The sequence below is a fragment of the Acinonyx jubatus genome, chromosome F2 (assembly GCF_027475565.1).
Source record: "Acinonyx jubatus isolate Ajub_Pintada_27869175 chromosome F2, VMU_Ajub_asm_v1.0, whole genome shotgun sequence".
Lineage (NCBI taxonomy): Eukaryota > Metazoa > Chordata > Mammalia > Carnivora > Felidae > Acinonyx > Acinonyx jubatus.
In genome coordinates, this window is record NC_069394.1 from 74,404,545 (window position 1) to 74,419,679 (window position 15,135).

Sequence of the window (15,135 nt, forward strand, 5' to 3'; positions counted from 1 at the left end):
CTCCACTTCCTCTTCTCCATGTCGACTCTTTGGCTTTGGGGTTTATCTCTATCTAAGAATGAGGGAAGGAAGGAGAAACGTGGCTCGATCATTGTGGACGGCTGTTCCATTTATTTGCCGTCTACGGTGTGAATATGTGTGCTTTGTCATGTTCACCGATCTTAAATCTTTTGAACCTCACGGGAGCTTGGTCGAAGGGTTAGTCATCATTAAAGAATTTTTCTTTTAATTTTTTTTTTTTTTTCTCAAAAAGGACTCAGGGAACATGGAGCGATTCTGAAGGAAGACTTTCCCAAGAAATGAGTTTCTAACTTACTCCTCATCCATTTCAAAGCATTTGAAAACAACTTTCCCATGAGACCATAGGAGTGTTGCTTTCTTCCTTAGCTTCTTAGATTTCTGAAGTTGAGGGAAGAAAGTCTGAAAAAGGGAAGGCCAGCAGACTGAGTAGCAGCAAGAAGGAAGCCATTTTCTTCATGCCAGAGGGCAGTAGTCTGGTGAGTAGCAACTCCTTCCCTGTCACACTGCTATTCTGGGTGCAGCTTGCTCTAGTAGCCTTAAATTATGCACTTGAATAGTGAATAAAATAAGTAAAATAAAATAAGATAAAATAAAATAAAACAAAAATTTTCCATCCTGTGTCTTTCTATGTCAGTGTTGTTTAACCTCTGCAGGAGTAACTTCTTAAAGTCTAAATACTTTCCTGTATTAGGTTTCTTGATAGAAATATTGCTGATGGCTTTTTTTAAGGGACTGTCCTAACTAGAAGTATGCCAAGCCTTTTACTATATGTACCTTGTAAAAAGTACAATTCTTTGTTAGAAGGTTTTGTTTTGAAATTTTAGTGTTTATTTTTGAGAGAGAGAGAGAGAGACAGAGAGAGAGAGAGAGTGCAAGCAGGGGAGGGGCAGAGAAAGGGAGACACAGAATCTGAAACAGGCTCCAGGCTCTGAGCTGTCAGCACAGGGCCTGATGCGGGGCTCGAACTCGAGAGCTGTGAGATCGTGGTCTGAGCCGAAGTCTGGCGCTTAACGGACTGAGCCACCCAAGTGCCCCGCTTTTGTTTGTTTTGAAGCCCAGAAGGTCTTCTATCACTTTTACCAGAATCACCTGGGATGTACTTGTTAAAAATTCAGATTCCTGGTGCCCACCCCAAACCTACCGAATCGGAATGTCTGCGTTGAAGCCAAGGAGTCTGCATTTCCAACGTGTTCCCCATGTTTGAGAACATTTGTTCTAGATCACACAGATGCTGAGTCCAGAGCACAAAATTCTCAATCTGGGCCTAAACCATTATTTCTCAGCCCAGGTTACGTATTAGAATCACCTGGAGTGTTTAAACCATAAGACATCTGGGTGTAGTGGTGTTAGGGATGATTATGATTATGATTACGATTATTAGCTTCTAAGTGTTTCTAGTGTGGACCCATGATTAGAATTTCTGGTCTAAACCTAGAGGCCAAAGAATCGCCTTCAGGATGTTGGTTACTAAACTCGCTAAAATTGCATGATATACAAAAACCGGGCGGACTGCCCAGTTCATGGTGAGTTCCTCTTCTTGAGAAGCATCTTGATTCACAGTATAGAAATACAGAGCCCGCTGAGTCAGCTAAGATGTCAACCCAAGCTGAGTTCATCAGTATCTTTGCCTGGGAAGTATTTTTGTTCTTCGGTTCTTTTCGTTTTTATTTTCCCTTTACTGGACTGTTTCTCAAAATAAACATCATTTTATTTTTTTCCTTGTAATAAAAACAACGCATTAATAGAAATGAATCTAGGCAATACAAAAGGTGTAAAGCAAAAATGAAAATTATCTCCGTCCAGAGAGAAATCTTATTAACATGTTGATGAGTGCCTTTCCACATTGTTTCCATGCATATATAAAAAAATGTGATCATATGCATGCTGTTTTGTAAATCTTTTTTATTAAACGTAACATATCGTGGGCATTTTTCTTTGTAATGAATATTGATCTTCATGATTATTTTAAAATCCACATAGCAGCATCCCATGTAATGAATTCTCTGTTGAAAATTGAGGAAAGATACTTTCCATTTTTTCACTAATACAAATAGTGTCGCGATGAATGTAGTTAGGCAATACAACTTTGAATGCCTTTCCAGTTATTTCCTTAGGACAAGTTCACAGAAGTAAGATTGGTGGCTAAAAGCTAGGCATATTTTTATTTCTTTAAATTTCTTTTTTTATTTTTTTTATTTTTGGGAGAGTGCAAACAGGGGAGGGGCAGAGAGGGAGGGACAGAGCTAACCAGGAGATCCTGACCTGAGCCTAGTTGGACGCTCAACCGACTGAGCCACCCAGGTGCCCCTAAAGGGTATACATATCAAAAACTGATCACATTACCAAATTACCCCCTAGGGCAGCTGATCTCACTTCCTCTGCTACCATCGCAACCTGAGAATGTGCCGTTACACGTATTACCAATGCTGGCATTGGTAATCTTCAAATTTTGCCAAAGTATTAGGCAAAAATTATACTTATTATCATTTAGTGACTTTGATTGCTTGGTAGGGAGAGCACTGGTCCAATTCTGAGAGAGAAAATTTCACTTGAGCCACGGATGTCACGAGGGCTCGGTCCCACATTAGGAAAGTAACAAGGGACTGAGTCTGAGAAAGGCTTGGATGGCACCCTGCTTTATGATTATTTTTTTTGGAGGTGTCTGCTTTTGAGGCCCCTACTGTTAAATTACCGTTTGTTCTGATTTTCAGTTCCCCTTTTGGTCCCAAAGATCCAAAGTAACTTGAGAAGGACTTGGAACGATCTCAAAGAAGTTGCTCGCTGCATTAACCTCCCCATCACCTCAGTGTGAAATAGTGTGAAACAGGTCTGGCACTTAGTTCACTACTGCAACTGTGTCACTTTATGTCCTCAGACTTCGGCCTCAAGTTTTTTGTTGTTGTTGTTCCTCAAAAACATTCTCTTACTTATCCAGCAGTGGTTTCATTCCTTTCTGCCCCCACTCCACCGTGTTTTGTTCGTTTGTTTTAATTGAGGTAATATTTACATAACACAAATGTGACCCTCAGCTATTTTATTTTATTTCATATTTTTTATTTTGTTTTTATTTTACGTAGGCTCCATGCCCAACGTGGGGCTTGAACTCCCAACCCTGAGATTAAGAGTCGCATGCTCCACTGGGGCGCCTGGGTGTCTCAGTCAGTTGAGCGACCGCCTTCGGCTCAAGTCAGTGAGTTCGAGCCCCTTGTCGGGCTCTGTGCTGACAGCTCGGAGCCTGGAGCCTGCTTCGGATTCTGTGTCTCTGTCTCTCTCTGTCCCTCCCCTACTCACTGTCTGTCTCTCTTTCCCTCTCTCCCCAAAATAAATAAAAACGTTAAAAAAAATTTTTAAAAATCAGCGAAATTCAGACACATGCTGCAGCATGAATGAACCTTGAAGCCATGCTAAGGAAAATAAATCAATCACAGAAAGACAAATACTATATAATTCAACTTCTACCAGGCGCTTAGAGTAGTCAAACCAGAGACAGGAAGAATGGTGGTTGTCAGGGGCTGGGTGGGGGGAGGCGAGTGTGGGGATCATTGTCCAATGGGGAGAGGCTTTCAGTTTGAGGCTTTCAGTTTGGGAAAATGGAGAGTTCTGGAGGCTGGTGGGGGGGGGAGGGGGTTGTGGTTGCCTGACCCTCTGAATGTTCTTACTGGTACTGAACTGTACAGTTAAAAATGGTGAAAATGGTAAATTTGGTGTTATTATGCTTTACCACAATTAAAAAAAATACTAGGGTCATCTGCAAAGGACACAGGAGGCATCGACAGAGGGCGACTTGACCATCAAAGAGAATAATGATTGTAGTAAAAAAAAATCTCAGTCACTTTTGGATACTGCTGGGGCACCGATGAACTCAGTATTCTGAAAACTGGTAAATAGAGTAGAAGAAGTATGAGAAAAAAAAAAGATATGGGTAGAGAGGAATAATATGTGCAGCCAATTTGAAGGAAATGTCTTTTCGGCCCTCTTGTTTTTGTGTCTATTGTCGCTGAAAACTGGTCATAACCTTGTGGGGAGGCCCCTTGCCAGCCTGACAGGGAAGCTTAGGTATGGGCATTTAAAAGAAAAATGATCGAATGTCAAATGTGTTTCTTGTGGGGCCTGAATCTCAGCCAGGAATCCAACAATGTCCTTTTTCCTTTATCTGTACCTCTAGTTGTAGAGACAATATTGTATTAGTCTCTCCTCAGAGCTGGATTAAATCTGGTCTGTTGCCAATGGAAGTTAGGACACTAAAGTTAGAAATCTCTTAAGTTGGAATTATGGAAATATGCACAAAACACCATTTCCTCCTGGGCTTGGTCCACATTTGCCAGAGAACTTTATAAAATTGTTGACCAGATTCTTCTCCAGGGACAAAAACACCTCAAACAGTAAACAACACTAGCAGCTGTTTATAGTATATTTAATGTCCATTTTATTAATATTATCATTTATTTAAACGACATTCCCTCGAACATTAAACATAAATGATTAATATTCCTCCGAGTAGTTACATGCTACCTAAGATGAATATATCGCAATTTAACAAATTAAAACACCCAAAGGCTTACGCATTGATTGCGAATGTATTTAACCAAACTCTTCTAAATATTAAATGAAATCGTGAATGTCCTCTGTCTAGTGGTTCAGATAACTAGAAGGAAAAGAATGCACAGAAGCATAATGATAATTACCAAATGAATTACACTTAACTAATACGAGTTATGAATATGCTAATGCCATGGGTTGATTAATTGATTGATTGATTTCTTATACTTTTTTCCTGGGGTTGCCTTCCTAGAGTTTCAGAGAGTTGTATACGGCCTGAGAGGAAAACACCCAGACTAGCTGGGGTTGCGGGATCTGGTCAAGCTCCTGATTCCTGCTCAAGACCCAGCGTCCGTTGCTGCTAAAGACTTTTAACTGTGAGCCACTGTGAAAAGGCTGATCTCTTTTTATATCTCCCTTTCTCCTTTACATCAATGAGGCTTTTAAGTCCATGTTCTTCAGGAGGCTTTTAGTTCTTGAAAATTTGTGGATTTCCAAGAAACGATACATTCTTTAACCTTTGCATGGTCTGCATTACCAAGCGTATCCTGCCATTAAGGCCTGATTTCGTAGAATTACCGGAAATTGATGGGTTGTATGCATTATATGTAATCAGGCCATTCAGAGTTTTGGCTACAAGTGAATGAGGGTTAATTCCATCTTTGGGACATTGGCTAACTGATCTGGGAACAATTACATCTGACCACTGGTACTGATGACCTGATACATCTCAGTTCCCTGAGGTTCTGTTCACTTACTAAAGTATCTTTTTTTTCTCTCTGTTTTTCATATTGGATACTTTCTATTCTTATCTTTATAATCTGACATCTTGAATTTGATCTTAAGCTCATCCAATGAATTAAAAAAATTTTTTTTTAACATTTATTTATTTTTAAGAGACAGAGAGAGAGAGAAAGAGAGAACAGGGGAGAGGCAGAGAGAGAGAGAAGACACAGAATCTGAAGCAGGCTCCTGGCTCTGAGCTGTCAGCACGGAGCCCGATGTGGGGCTCAAACTCATGGATCACGAGATCATGACCTGAGCCGAAGTCAGATGCTTAACCGACTGAGCTACCCAGGCACCCCCATCAATCCAATGAATTTTTAATTTCAAGTATTATACTTTCCAGTCACAGAATTTCCATTTGGTTCTTTTTTTAATGATATCTGTTTCTCTGCAGAGATTTTCTCTCTTTCCATTAATTACGAGCATATTTTCTTTTATGGCTAGAACATAATCATAGTAGCTGCTTAAAAACCTTTGTCGACTAATTCCAACCTCCAGATCATCTCACAGTATCTGCTGGTCATCTTTTAAGTACAGGTCATATTTCCCTGTTTCTTTGTATGTCAGATAATTTTGGAATGTGTCCTGATTATTGTGAGTGATAACACTGCATAGATTCTGGACTCTGCTATGTTATTGCAAAAAGCACTGATGTTTTGTTTGAGCAGGAAGTCAGACTGCAGACCTTGTCGCCCCTGGTCCCCGTCTCACTCTGGCCTGGAGCTGGGCTGTGCATGTGATTCAGAGGTTGAGGGCTCCGGGCCATGTTCATACACAGAGCTTGGTTCTTGGCTCCTGTCACTTCTAAGAGGACCCTTTTCATTTCCTAGCTGTTCCTTCTGCCCGATCTCTGTTCTCTTCTTCTTCAAGCCATTAAGACTTAAAAAACAAAACAAACAGACAAATCCCAGGGTTATCCCCATGGTACAGACTGGGACCTCCCCTCACATCAAAAACCAAAAAAAAAAAAAAAAAAAGAGGGCAACTCACCCAGTGCCTTCCCTTCTTCCTCACGCCCGTCTCCTTCTAGTATCTTCCTGCTTTTGTTTGTTTCTTAGTATCCTTAGGTACTTGTTTTAACACTTCATCCAGAATTTATAATTGTTATTTGTGGGAAGATTTGTCCAGCCGGCACTACCCAGCCATTGTTCTCCATCTTTTTAAGGTCGAGGGTTCAGCCTAAAATTTCCAACTTACCATAATATATGTTGCTCTCCTCACTCTTTTGTTTTCTTTTTTTGTTTTACAATATGAAGTCTCATCTGCGATGGACTGTTTTACTGCATCACAGAAATGATTACAAGGGAAAGGTTTCCTCTAAACAGGGAGGACTGAAACGGTTGGCTAAGTCCTGTATAAATGCAATCCTGTATGAGTTTATGATGGAATGATCTATGTAGATTCTGATTCCACCTGATGTCAACTGTATGGTAGGAGCAAGACTTTGAATGTCTCAGTTTGGTTTTTTTTTTATTTAATAAAATGAACACTGCGATTCACTGTCCTCTCTATATCCTCAAAGCCGATATTGGAATTAAGTGATATGCTACGCTTAAAAGTATTTTAGAATGAAAGCAATTATCATTTTCTTTACCTAGTGTCACCAAATATTCTGAGTGTTAAGATGGGAAATGAGAACATAATGGCTTTGGCTCAAACCCTTCAATTCCCATCCTTCTTGTGTTGCAATTAGCAGACTGGGAGAGGGTCGTCCTACCAGAGAAGTTAGGCAAGGCCTCACCACATGGCAGGGTCATACAATGGTGTTCCAGAGTCTGACCCTCGATCTTACGTATATATATGTTTGACATTTTTTATTATTTTTTTTAACATTTATTTATTTTTCAGAGAGAGACAGAGCATGAGCAGGGAAGGGGCAGACAGAGCGGGAGACGCAGAGTCCGAAGCAGGCTCCAGGCTCTGAGCCATCAGCACAGAGCCCCACGCGGGGCTCGGACTCACACACCGTGAGATCATGACCTGAATCAAAGTTGGGTGCTTAACCAACTGAGCCACCCAGGGACCCACTCGATCTTACATATATTTAAGTTTAGTATCATTGGTGTCCCAGAACTCATCAGACTGATTTATCTAACCAAATTCACAGAAGTCTGGGGTGCACAACAGAAAGCTAACTTACTAATTGGCTACAGAGACCAGAGTACTTGTGTCTGATGTACAGGGTATGCTGCATTCCAGTGCTGGTGTTTCTGTAAGCTGAATTACTAACCCACAGGTTGTTTCTTGATATAGGGACAGGACAAAAAGACTGAGTACTAACTATAGTAACAATGGAAATACCTGTCAGTTGCTGAGTGCTTTATGTATATTTTTATTATTTCTTCAACCTTGCAAATAAGATATTATAGTTTCTATGTTTTCAGTTTTGAAGACACCAAAACTCAGAGAATTTAAACGTTTGTAAGGTCAAATCCTGGAGGTGTTGGCACCCTTTTTCTGGCTGGGGTGAGATCAGATGAACCATCTGGGCCCTGTAAGAAAAAAACAAAGCTCTCTAGTGATAGGGACATTTATTGCCACACGTTGAATGTCCAGACAGTTGATGGTAACAGGTAAAGACCAGCGAATTCCTTTATCAAATTATTACGTAGATTCCATGCTCACTGTCCCTCTTTTGTATCCTGTTGCTTTCCTGACCACGACCAGTATGATTAGTCTGTTAGTTACTCCAACATTCTAGTCCAGCCTTTGGACTCGATATTATGTCCAAACGCTTTGCTCAGTTGGATTAGTGAATGTCCCCAGGACTCTTGGGTAAAACGGTCACATGCATTCACTGGGCTGAGAACATGAGACCTGCAAAGGGCAATGCTGTTTCTCCCCTCAATCTGATATTCTTTCTGTCTTATCCAACCTTTATTAACCAAGTGCAGGAGAAACTTTTTCTATTACTTAAAATGATGTCTTTTTTATGTTCAAAATAAGATAATGAATTTCCGATGTCAACTGACATTTTAGCTTATTTGGAGTTATCTTTTATTTCACTGTGTTGCTTTCGCTCATCACTCGACAGTGAAAATGACCCAACTCACTGGGAGTCGAAGTAAATTTCATTGCAGTAACGGTCCTTATGGTGATGGCAACATTTTCTGAGCTCCACCAATGCCTGTCACTGCTCTCTGTGCCTTTTTTATTCTCACAAACCAAGTGCATACTATTGTCTTCATTTTTACAGGTAAGGAAAATGAGGCACTGAGAGGGTAAGAAATCTGCCCCAGGTCACACAGCTTGTAAATGGCGGAAGCTGGAATCAAACCCAGGCCTTCTGGCAATCTACCGAACGGCCTCTTGGTTAAAATTACTATACGAAGCCTTACAGGCTGAACTGTGTCTCCTTGAAATTCATGCGTTGAACTCTAACCTCCAGGACCTCAGAAAGTGACCGTGTTTGGAGATCGGGCCTTTAAAGAGTAAGTCAGTTAAAATGAGGCCATTAAAGTGGGCCCTCCTCCAATCTGACTGGGTCCCTAGGAGAGGAACACACACAGGGATGCACACACAGCGAGAAGACCGGGTGAGATATGGCAAGGCGGGGGGTTTTCTTCTGTACCCGGAAGAGGGAGGCCTAGGAAGAAACCACCTCTGCCTCTGTCGACATCATCATCTAGGATCTGGAGCCTCTCGAATGCAGAGAAAATACATTCTGTTGTTTAAACCACCGAATCCATGGTATTTTGTTACGGCAAGGACCCGCCAAGCTAACACATTAATCTTGTTCAAGGTAAGTGTTCAAGTTCTTTCCCCCTCCTTTCATCTACTACTTGTTCTTCCTTTTTTTTTTTGTCCTTCCCTCCCTCTTTCCTTTCTCTCACTTCCTCTCTACTTCCTTTTTCTCTTCTTCCTTCTCCTTTTTCTTCTCCTCTTCCTCCTCCTTTTCCCGTCCCCGTCTCTTTTTCCAGTCCCTTCTTAATCATCATGTGAGAGGCCTTAAACGTATATGGAAAAAGAAATCACTGCTCCTGATTGGCAGCACTAGATGATGCATGATTGATTGACAGCATTCCTGAGGAATTTTTTTTTTATAGATGTTTTTAATGTTTTATTTTTATTTTCGAGAAAGAGAGAGAGACAGAGTGCGAGTGGGGTAGGGTCAGAGAGAGAGAGGGAGACACAGGATCCGAAGCAGGCTCCAGGCTCTGAGCTGTCAGCACAGAGCCAGATGCAGGCCATGAGATCATGACCTGAGCCGAAGTCGGACACTTAAACCGACTGAGCCACCCAGGCGCCTGGCTTTCCTGAGGTCTTTGCTGACTTTTGGCCTCCCTTAGCTGGTCAGCCTCAGGGTCTCCCCACGACCGTGCCGCCCTGCCTGGGGAGCCTCAGTGGGGATGAACCAGGTCTCGGCTCTACTCCAGGGTTCTGTCTACTTTGGAGGACGTGAGGAAGGTTCATATTCTGCCACCTGGGGTCCCTGTGGTGGCCCAGACTACACTGGCGGCTTAGTCTAGCGATGCCGTCGTGCCCTCTAGAAATGAGCTCACGGTAGCCGACTGGCTGGCTGCTTAATGTGGCCGTGATTAAAAATGTCCTGAGGAGCAATCTTTTTCTCATTTTAATCCTCAGTGCCCGGCTGTTTTAACATGGGCTTCGCTATTCAGGTGTGGTGAGGCCAACAGACCAGATAATTGCCATTGGAAAGATGGTGTGTGACTCCAAGTCCGAAGAGACAAGGATACCTTGTTTTATGCAGGGCCATACAGGGAAGTACCAGGGCTGGTCAGCAGGGGCAGGAGGGAAACTGTGGGCAAGAGCCTTTATTGTGGTTTCTGTGGGGATGAACGGGGCAGGCAGGGCACGTAGGTTTAGGATGGGTTAATTTGAATCATTCCAGTGGGTTCTGGGGTCTAGGGGCTGCCCCTGCTTCTCCCGCACGGCCCCAGGCCGGGGTGGGGAGGGGGGTGGATTGGGGCATGTGAAGAATGGCTCAGAGTGTGAGAGCCCCATAAAGGAGGCTCTGAGTTGGTTGGTTTGCATTTGAAATGTACATCGGAAGGCAAGGAATCTCTAGGAACTGGGTAACCCTGGGAGGGACAGCCCCTCCAGGGTCAGCAAGGCCCCAGAGGATCAGAACACAGACGATGAAAGGCAGCACGATGTTACGCTCACTGATGGCACTGGGGGCGCCTCCTGCGGCCACGGTGCTGAGAAGAAGCAAGCAGGACACAGGTTCTTGGAAAGTGGAGCTGACAGAGCACCTGAGTCCTTTGTGTTTCCTTTACTACAGATCTCGAAATCGCTACTATTTTCAGCAGAGGCTTTTGGGGATCAGTGCATGACAGAGAGGTGGCCAGGGATCATTTCCTCGTGGCTTCCAGCCCCCATGTGCCTATCCAGAGGACACCCTGTGCCCTGGGCTCCCCCACAGGGCAGGCCACGGGGGTCTTTGTGCCATCTGACGCGAGGGGACCATGTGCGTGCCAGGCACGTTGCTACGTGCTTTAACACACCTGAGGTCACGGAGCCCTCACATCGCCCCCAGAGGGGGCACCGTATTTGTGCCAGCTCCTCAGATGTGGAAATGCGGACACCGAGAGAGGAACAGCATGCCCGGGGTCGCACAACTCGCGGGGCAGGTGGACTCTGAATTCAACTTGTGTGAATGCCAAGCCGTGGGCTTAGCTGCGTGCAAAGATGCAATGTCATTTCTGGGTGTGACTCCTGCCTGAGCTCCGAAAAAGCAAAGACTTCGACTTCCTAAATGGCTTGACGCCTTCTGATCTTCTCCACCCCGCCCCTCTGTGAACCCATTAGATAGCATTTCGGGATCTTTCTCGGTTTGAAGCATCCTGCTGCCGGTATGGCTTATGGTGGGATAGCAGAGAGTGAAGGGAAATCTCATGAAGGCTTTCCAACGAGCATTCGTCACCCCAGATCTCTGTTTATGAACTTAGGAAGAAAAGGAAACAGTGGCATCGTATTCCCTAGGGCCTCAACACCACTGTGATTTTAGGTGGGAGGGGATTAAGTCAGGCAGGAAACAGCAGCTGCCCCAGAAGGGAGCCCTGTGGTGCCAACCTTCGGGTGGTTCAGCCCGGCCTTTCTTTCTGATGCTGACCGGTAAATCAAGGGGTCGGGTCTAAAGTAAGCCGTAAGTGAGGATGATCACGGTGTCTGTTCCGGCTGTCGCTTTCTGCTTTTCCAGGTTTTAGGGAAGTCCCTCGGAAGAGATGGGAAAAGAGGTGATTAAACCTCCTCCTTTATCGCCGTGGCTGTTTTTACGGAGACCTGGGCGTAGTTGAGAGGGTCACTGCCAAGAGAAAGAAATTAGAGCGTCTCGGCAGGGGTCCCAAATAGGTCTATTTCTTTCAGGCCCCATCAGGCTTATTCTTAAGGCGAGACGTGATCCCAGTTGTAACGCTGTGTCAGCAGCTCTGTGCTCGGAGAGCACAGATGAATATTCAGAGCTTCCACACTTCTCTTTGCTGCTGCTGCCTGGAAATCCGGAAACCTGATGTCAGTGCTATGTCAGTGCTTGAAAGCGTGATATTCTAACTTGTCAGGAAAGATTTTAATAAGAAAAGCGAGGCAGTTGAAAAGTCAAATCCCCTCTCCCAGGGGACTAGAAAATCAGGTCCAGGAGGAGGCTTTCTGCAGGCTGCCTCTGCTGCGGTTGTGTGTGTGCGCGTGCGTGTGTGTGTCCCACAATGCCTGTGCTTCCCTGGCTGTTCTTCTTGCCAAGGGTTCCTCCATGAGGTCGGCTTGCCCCCTGCCCATACCCTCCCTGCTTCCCTGTAAGTTCTTAGCGCTGGAAGGTCTAGGATGTGTTTTAGAAATCTGCGTTTTCAGCAGGCAAAAACGCGCAGATGGATGGCTAAGCGACTGCCACAGGTAGGGGGCGCTGTCTTTACATTTGGCTGGGGACAACTGTATTAATTGTATATCAGGTTTTCTATATTCTTGCTGTTCTGGCATCTGGGGCTCACTGACCACGCAGAGAGACTGCCCCTCCCGGGGCAAGCTAATTCCTAGGGCCAGCAAAGCACTTGGTATGCAAACCAACCAATCCTGAATCCATACACCTACTGACTTCCTTTTGTCAAGTTCCTACCATTCTGGACACTATCCTCCTGCCCTAAATCACTTGAGGGTCAGGTTCCAGGCAACGAGGGACCACCCCTATAGCCCGGAGCCTGCTGAAAGTATTCAAGATGTGCAATTCTAAACCTGCTGAGCTATTTATCTCTCCGTACTCATTCCTTCAAGCAAAAACCACAATAAACGCCTTTGCCCACACTTCCCCCCCACCCCCCCATGCCTCTGCCACCTGACTGACCCTGGTCCTTCACCATGTGGCCCTACGTGGTATGGCATATCCCATCCTCTTTGGAACTGTGTGTAACAAACAGATTTTTCAAAGATCTGGTGGCTTGAATAAGAATAAAACCTACCTGTTAAAATAGAAATGTGGGCGGGCTTATCTCCCTTTAAATGGAGTCATAACTTGCCCCCCCCAAAACTATTTGTTAATGATAACCATATTAGGAAGAATCTATGATTCAGCCCGATCATGTCAATATTTTTACTACCAATTGGCTAAAAAATGTAGAAAGCCTACCAAAAGTTTGGAGGAAAAAGATTGGAGTAGCTGGTAGGTTAGATGGCAATCTCGAGTTTTAAAAATATCTTGACACGATAAATATGTCACTAGTGCAAATCAAGGAAAGTTGAACAGAGCGCGATGAAGAAATCAGTTGCTTAATGATAGTTTAAATACAGTTCATGTGAAAACATCTTAGGGGTTGTAGGATGTAACACGGCGGCTATAAAAACTACAATAGTGTCCGAGTCAAAGGATCTGATAGTTCTATACCATACGCTATGTATCACGCGAAAAAGTTTATATGCAGGGCGATCGTTACTTTTTGAAAGAGTATTTCGTAAACTGGAATGTCTCCATAAAAAGATGAATGGAATTATAATAGGGGGAATGCCATCAACTGAAATAATGTTAAGGGTTATATACATAAAAGGTTTGGATTTATTCTCTGTAGACCCAAGGCATAGAGCTGAGACCCATAGAGAGATTAACCAGAGAAATGGATTTTACCTTTATATGAGAAAGAACTTTCTATTAATTAGTATGGTTCAAAGGTGGAATGAAGTTTCTTTGAGCACAGAAAGTATTCAGAGAATAAATAATCCCTAGTCGGACATGTTGTCAATGAAATTTCTGCATTAAGTGGACAGTTAGACTTCCCACTTCAAAGATACCTTCTCATTTAAAATGCAAAACAAATTTTCGATATTTTTGGTCCTAAGTTTTCTCATATATAAGATCGTATATACCCCATAGGATTTTATTAGTATATCGTTATTCCCTCTATGACAAAAGTATAAAGGACTAGATTATTTTTCTTAAATCCCACTGATAACATTTCTTTGGGAAAAAAGCATAAATCTGTGTGAGGGCACAGGGTATATCTGGTTTCCACACTGAAGCTAATGTTAAAGTACAAAATGGTTAGCCTCTTCCTACTTATTCCCAGTCTTCAGACAGGTAGCTTGGTCTGAATGGTCAATATCGTCCCATCAGCTAGCTCTCTGTCCTGTAAACATGACCAGTGAGATTAGGGGTTGTGCAGAGGGAGGGACACGAGGCTTTTCAGCTTTATTGCCGACTTTGCTGTTTTGAAGATCTGGACACTGAACCTCAATTTCTTTGATAAGCTTCTCTTCCTCTTTTCAACAAATTGTGGACAAATTAAACTGGCTTTATGAATTTTATAGCCGCAGAAAACTGTAAAGCTTGCCCCTCCGAATTTTTGGCTTGACATCGACTCTGTTAGCTTGAACATAAAGAAACAAGAGACAGACAGAACAAAGCCCTAAACTGACCAGGTTTTGAGTCGTCATATGAAATAGAATTTGGAAGGAGTCATCACCGGTTTTATTTAAATCGATCACTTCTCCCAAACCAAGTACAATAAATTCCGTCTGAGAGGCTCTAAGTTTGGGCATCTGACATGGATTGATGGCAGAACGGTGGGCAAAGTTACCTGTGTATAAATTTTGTGGATGGGACTAGAGAAGCATAGAACTTTTTATTGACGGTCTAGAGTCTTCCTCTCCCTGGTTTCATAACCCGGGGAACAAAGTGCCCTGAACTTTGTGCACACCTCCTTCATTTGGTCTGACAGTGCATCCTCATTAAGATAACTAATTAGGCACTAAAGTTAATTAAAATACCCGATGAATACTTCCTGCCGCCTGAGTTCCTTATGGTCTTTTTTAATTGATGGTTATTTTGTTTGTTCATAATAACTGTTGGAGTGTCCTCTCCGGTTGGGCTTAGGGTAATTTTTCCAGGTTATATTTAAATGTTTTACAGGACAACTTTCTTTCCTGGGTGAATCTCACGTGGAAGAATGGCCAAAGAAAGCAGATGAAACAAGTGTTGTGCTGACTAGACCCCAACTTTCCGGCCTTTCTCTTTCATATGATTCCACTTAGGAGCGCACTGGTCTCTCCCATATCTAAGCAGGAAAATTCTTTTTTTTTTTTTTTTAATTTAATGTTCATATGGTTTTCAGAGAGAGAGAGAGAGAGAGGGACAGAGTATAAGTGGGGGAGGAGCAGAGAGAGAGGGAGACACAGAATCAGAAGGAGGCTCCAGGCTCCAAGCTGTCAGCACAGAGCCCGACGTGGGGCTCGAACTCACGGACCGTGAGATCATGACCTGAGCCGAAGTCGGACACTTAACCGACTGAGCCACCCAGGTGCCCCGTGGAAAATTCTTTACTGCCCTAAATTACTGACTCCTTCAGGACC